The 6,793-nt window shown below is 48.4% G+C and overlaps 1 protein-coding gene across 1 annotated transcript in view; it reads right to left on the reverse strand.

The window, feature by feature from the left end:
• Nucleotides 1-5,033, reverse strand: part of LOC139261923 (uncharacterized) — a 72,179-nt gene extending 67,146 nt beyond the window's left edge. Inside the window, exon 1 of the mRNA XM_070877102.1 lies at nucleotides 4,959-5,033. The gene's annotated coding sequence lies outside the window, so the exon portion shown is untranslated. The remainder of the gene's footprint in view (nucleotides 1-4,958) is intronic.
• Nucleotides 5,034-6,793: the final 1,760 nt, after the last annotated feature.

A 6,793-nucleotide genomic window follows, 5' to 3' on the forward strand; every position in this document is an offset into this window, starting at 1 on the left:
TTGTGGTCATTGGCAGCTCAGACTGTTGTCAGGCAATCTCAGCTTGTGGTCATTGGATCCTCAGACTGTTGTCAGGTAATCTCAGCTTGTGGTCATTGGATCCTCAGACTGTTGTCAGGTAATCTCAGCTTGTGGTCATTGGATCCTCAGTCTGTTGTCAGGCAATCTCAGCTTGTGGTCATTGGCAGCTCAGACTGTTGTCAGGCAATCTCAGCTTGTGGTCATTGGATCCTCAGACTGTTGTCAGGCAATCTCAGCTTGTGGTCATTGGATCCTCAGACTGTTGTCAGACAATCTCAGCTTGCGATCATTGGATCCTCAGACTGTTGTCAGGTTATCTCAGCTTGTGGTCATTTGATCCTCAGACTGTTGTCAGGCAATCTCAGCTTGTGATCATTGGATCCTCAGACTGTTGTCAGGTAATCTCAGCTTGTGGTCATTGGCAGCTCAGACTGTTGTCAGGCAATCTCAGCTTGTGGTCATTGGATCCTCAGACTGTTGTCAGGCAATCTCAGCTTATGGTCATTGGATCCTCAGACTGTTGTCAGGTAATCTCAGCGTGTGGTCATTGGATCCTCAGACTGTTGTCAGGTAATCTCAGCGTGTGGTCATTGGATCCTCAGACTGTTGTCAGGCAATCTCAGCTTGTGGTCATTGGATCCTCAGACTGTTGTCAGGCAATCTCAGCTTGTGGTCATTGGATCCTCAGACTGTTGTCAGGCAATCTCAGCTTGTGGTCATTGGATCCTCAGACTGTTGTCAGGTAATCTCAGCGTGTGGTCATTGGATCCTCAGACTGTTGTCAGGCAATCTCAGCTTGTGGTCATTGGATCCTCACGCTGTTGTCAGGCAATCTCAGCTTGTGTTCATTGGATCCTCAGACTGTTGTCAGGCAATCTCAGCTTGTGGTCATTGGATCCTCAGACTGCTGCCATTGTGGCCATAGATACCAATGTTCAAAGGACTTTCCAGGGCATCACAACACTCCAGGAGTTTGTTCATCAACAGACCTCCTCCCTGAAGGCTCTCTGTGGATATGGCCTCCTGCTGAGCACACTTACCCCCCTCCTCCTCCCTCCTCCTCCCTCTTCCAGCAGATGTACTGCTCTGCGTGGCCTCTGCTCACTCTCCCAGTCACGCTCAAAGCCAAGAGGAAACCCTACTAGGCCACTTATGCCTGGAAGCAACTGGTTTGTGCACAAGCCTTTACGTTACCAAAATGTAATTCAGCACCAGACAGACTGCTCCATGTGGAATATTGAAACTTTTAACCAGTATGGAAAACATCCAAACCATAGAATTTCAGCAACTTACAGAAGAAATAATCCACCAACTAACCCGCAAGTATTTTATGATACATTTAAATAGCGCTGGTGGTGGTGTCCCTCATACAGTTGAACGTGCTATCACTGAGTCCATCTATTTCCACCTCCGTAACATCGCCCAACTCCACCCCTACCTCAGCTCATCTACTGCTGAAGCCCTCATCCATGCCTTTGTTACCTCTAGACTTGACTATTTCAACACACTCCTGGCTGGCCTCCCACGTCCTGTGCTCCATAAATTCATCCAAAAGTCTGCTGCCGTGTCCTAACTCGCACCAAGTCTCGCTCACCTATCAGCCACTGTGCTGACCCGTGTCCTAACTCGCATCGAATCCGCTCACCTTTCACCCCCTGTGCTCGCTGACCCCTGTCCTAACTCGCACCAAGTCCCAATCACCCATCACCCCCTGTGCTCGCTGACCCATGTCCTACCTCGCACCAAGTCCCGCTCACCCATCACCCCCTGTGCTCGCTGCCTGTGACCTAACTCACACTAAGTCCCGCTCACCCATCACCCGCTGTGCTCACTGACCTGTGTCCTAACTCGCACCAAGTCCCACTCACCCATCACCCGGTGCTGACCCGTGTCCTAACTCAAACCAAGACCCATTCACCCATCACCCCATGTGCTCACTGACCTGTGTCCTAACTCGCACCAAGTCCCGTTCACCCATCACCCCCTGTGCTCACTGACCTGTGTCCTAACTCGCACCAAGTCCCGCTCACCCATCACACACTGTGCTGACCTGTGTCCTAACTCACACCGAATCCGCTCACCTTTCACCCCCTGTGCTCGCTGACCGGTGTCCTAACTCACACCAAGTCCCGTTCACCCATCACCCGCTGTGCTCACTGACCTGTGTCAGCATTGTAACCAATGTAACCCCACTTTTTCAAAAAAGGAGGGAGAGAGAAAACAGGGAATTATAGACCGGTCAGCCTGACCTCAGTAGTGGGTAAAATGATGGAATCAATTATTAAGGATGTCACAGCAGCGCATTTGGAAAGAGGTGACATGATAGGTCCAAGTCAGCATGGATTTGTGAAAGGGAAATCATGCTTGACAAATCTTCTGGAATTTTTTGAGGATGTTTCCAGTAGAGTGGACAAGGGAGAACCAGTTGATGTGGTGTATTTGGACTTTCAGAAGGCTTTCGACAAGGTCCCACACAAGAAATTAATGTGCAAAGTTAAAGCACATGGGATTGGGGGTAGTGTGCTGACATGGATTGCGAACTAGTTGTCAGACAGGAAGCAAAGAGTAGGAGTAAATGGGTACTTTTCAGAATGGCTGGCAGTGACTAGTGGGGTACCGCAAGGTTCTGTGCTGGGGCCCCAGCTGTTTACATTGTACATTAATGATTTAGATGAGGGGATTAAATGTAGTATCTCCAAATTAGGATGACACTAAGTTGGGTGGCAGTGTGAGCTGCGAGGAGGATGCTATGAGTCTGCAGAGTGACTTGGATAGGTTAGGTGAGTGGGCAAATGCATGGCAGATGAAGTATAATGTGGATAAATGTGAGGTTATCCACTTTGGTGGTAAAAACAGAGAGACAGACTATTATCTGAATAGTGACAGATTAGGAAAAGGGGAGGTGCAACGAGACCTGGGTGTCATGGTACATCAGTCATTGAAGGTTAGCATGCAGGTACAGCAGGCGGTTAAGAAAGCAAATGGCTTGTTGGCCTTCATGGCGAAGGGATTTGAGTACAGGGGCAGGGAGGTGTTGCTACAGTTGTACAGGGCCTTGGTGAAGCCACACCTGGAGTATTGTGTACAGTTTTGGTCTCCTAACTTGAGGAAGGACATTCTTGCTATTGAGGGAGTGCAGCGAAGGTTCACCAGATTGATTCCCGGGATGGCGGGACTGACATATCAAGACAGACTGGATCAACTGGGCTTGTATTCACTGGCGTTCAGAAGAATGAGAGGGAAACTCATCGAAACGTTTAAAATTCTGACAGGTTTAGACAGGTTAGATGCAGGAAGAATGTTCCCAATGTTGGGGAAGTCCAGAACCAGAGGTCACAGTCTAAGGATAAGGACCGAGATGAGGAGAAACTTCTTCACCCAGAGAGTGGTGAACCTGTGGAATTCTCTACCACAGAAAGTTGTTGAGGCCAATTCACTAAATATATTCAAAAAGGAGTTAGATGTAGTCCTTACTACTAGGGGGATCAAGGGGTATGGTGAGAAAGCAGGAATGGGGTACTGAAGTTGCATGTTTATCCATTAACTCATTGAATGGCGGTGCAGGCTAGAAGGGCCGAATGGCCTGCTCCTGCACCTATTTTCTATGTTTCTATGTTTCTATGAATGGGGTACTGAAGTTGCATGTTCAGCCATGAACTCATTGAATGGTGATGCATGTTCGAAAGGCCGAATGGCCGACTCCTGCACCTATTTTCTATGTTTCTATGTTTAAGTCCCGTTCCCCCATCACCCCCTGTTCTCACTGACCGGGTCCTAACTAGCACCAAGTCCTATTCCCCCATCACCCCCTGTGCTCACTGACCGGGTCCTAACTCGCACCAAGTCCTGTTCACCCATCACCCCCTGTGCTCACTGACCGGGTCCTAACTCGCACCAAGTCCTGTTCACCCATCACCCCCTGTGCTCACTGACCGGGTCCTAACTCGCACCAAGTCCTGTTCACCCATCACCCCCTGTGCTCACTGACCATGTCCTAACTCGCACCAAGTCCTGTTCCCCCATCACCACCCGTGCTCACTGACCATGTCCTAACTCGCACCAAGTCCAGTTCCCCCATCACCCACTGTGCTCACTGACCGGGTCCTAACTCGCACCAAGTCCTGTTCCCCCATCACCCACTGTGCTCACTGACCGGGTCCTAACTCGCACCAAGTCCTGTTCACCCATCACCCCCTGTGCTCACTGGCCGGGTCCTAACTCGCACCAAGTCCTGTTCACCCATCACCCCCTGTGCTCACTGGCCGGGTCCTAACTCGCACCAAGTCCTGTTCACCCATCACCCCCTGTGCTCGCTGACCTACATTGGCTCTCGGTTGAGCAATGCCTAAAATTGTTATTTTTTTTCCTTGGTCCACTTTTACTGAATTCTAAAATCCTCCCAACCCTCAGGCTTACTTCTCCTTTTAGCAACATTATAAGCCTCTTCCTTTAATCTAATACTATCTTTAACTTCCCTTGTTAGCCACGGTTGGACTACGTTTCCCGTAGGGATTTTATTCCTTAAGCAAATTTATATTTGTTGTGAATTATTTCTTTAAATGTTTGCCATTGCCTAACTACCGTCAAATCTTTTAAAGTCGTTTCCCAATCTACCTCAGCCCACTCGCCCCTCATACCTACGTAATTTGCTTTGTTCAGATTTAAGACCCTAATTTTAGACAAAAGTTGGCCATCAGTTAGTTGTAAGAAACCTCCTTCTTGGAGCTTTATGAAAAATGAGACAAACCAAATAAATAAGCACTTGATGCCCGTGTTTAGTCTAAAGAGGAACAGGGTGCAACAGAGGAAGTGACCTGAAAGAGTGAAAGATCAACAAGGGACAAGGTCTTTGAGCAATGCCCAAATGGGATCAGTTATTGAAAGCACATTTACATCAATCCTTTGAAAAGAAGTATGATTGCAGTAAGATTGCCTACCTTGTGGGAAGAGACCAGTGAAGGAGTCTAGAGACGGAGCAGCAAAGCTCCCAGCGATACACAACACTCTGAGGTCTCAGTCATTACTCTGCACAAAGTAACTGACGTAGTCTCTTGTGAAAGCACAGGACAGGCAAGCTTCCTCTTCCCTTTCAGCTCAGGGGTCAGACATCATTGGTGCTGTGTCTGTTCGAGCTGAGATAGAATATTGGCTCAATAAATAAAACACAGGGCAGCTCAAAATGGGAACTTATCAAGCTCAAAAACATTTAGGGGTGGGAGGCAAAGGGGTTAGTCTTGGTCATTTAAATGTTACTGGAGGATCTCAAATGGCAGAGCTCATGGTAAATGGGAGAAGCTGCTGTTTGATAATGAAAGGAGTGTTTACCATGAAGTGCCAGGGTTGAAATTCAGGGGTTCCAGCCCCACGACAGAACAGGGACAGAGCAGATCTCCCGGCCATCTCTAGCCATAAACACTGACGCCGCCCCAAATCCCCAGGGATGGGTTCATTCGCACGTTTGGGTGATTCCATCAGACCTGTCAGGTTAATCTGTGATTCCCCCTCGGTCCACTCCTGGTGATAAGGATCGGGAGATAGCTCCAGATAGCAGAAAATGAGAGAGGGCAAATCAGGAACATTATAACCAGATTCAGAAGGACTGAAATCTTACAGCCACAAATCTATCAGACAATGAGTGGAACCCTTTCTGCACTGCTGTGTACATCTTTGGTCACCCAATAACAGGAAGGATATTATTACCAATAGAGGATTACAGAGATGAGCAAGAAAGATGATTTGGAGATCAGGAGTGTAATTTATCAGGAAAGGTTAAGGAAGTCACACCTGGAGATTGTCAGACGGAAATGTTCAAGATCCTTAGAGAGCAGACAGAATTGATCTGTACAAGTTGCTCCGTATGATGAGGGGCGACATACCGGGTGACACAAATTAAGTTCTGCATAGGAAGCGAGGGCAGGGAGAATGTTTTCACTGAAAGGATATTAGTGATGGGATCAGATAATAGGGAAGACCATTGAATCAGATGGTAGACAGAGGATGAAGAGAGAATCGGATACATTCCCAGAGAGAGGAGGGATTGAGAAAGTAAAACAAAGGGGAAGAATGAGCAGGGGACAGTGGAATGGGTCTGAGGGAATCCTGAGCCCAGCGCTCACCTTCATGGGAGCCAGGCTGCTGTCCAGAATGGCTGGTGTGGGGCAGGCACAGAAATACTGGTTTACCCTCATTCTCTGCACATAGCTCTTATTGTCAGTCTTTACACTTTTGGGTCCTGTTGCTATTTATTGTTAAAGTGAAAATTAAAAGTAAAAAATTAGTCTCATCTACACGAAATAATGTTTTTTTATTTGTTCACAGGATGTGGGCGTTGCTGCCAAGGCCGGCATTTATTGCCCATCACTAACTGCCCCTTGAGAAGGTGGTGGTGAGCTGCCTTCCTGAACCGCTGCAGTCCGTGTGGTGAAGGTGCTCCCACAGTGCTGTTAGGGAGGGAGTTCCAGGATTGTGACCCAGTGACAATGAAGGAAAAGCAATATATTTCCAAATCAGGATGGTGTGTGACTGGGAGGGGAACGTGGAGGTGGTGGTGTTCCCATGCGCCTGCTGCCCTTGTCCTTCTAGGTGGTAGAGGTCGTGGGTTTGGGAGGTGCTGCCGAAGAAGCCTTGGTGAGTTGCTGCAGTGCATCTTGTAGATGGTACACACTGCAGCCAGGGGGCGCCGGTGGTGGAGGGAGTGAGTGTTGAAGGTGGTGGATGGGGAGCCAATCAAGTGGCTGCTTTGTCCTGGATGGTGTCGAGCTTCTCGAGTGTT

This window comes from Pristiophorus japonicus, chromosome 1 (assembly GCF_044704955.1).
Source record: "Pristiophorus japonicus isolate sPriJap1 chromosome 1, sPriJap1.hap1, whole genome shotgun sequence".
In the NCBI taxonomy this organism is placed as follows: Eukaryota; Metazoa; Chordata; class Chondrichthyes; family Pristiophoridae; genus Pristiophorus; species Pristiophorus japonicus.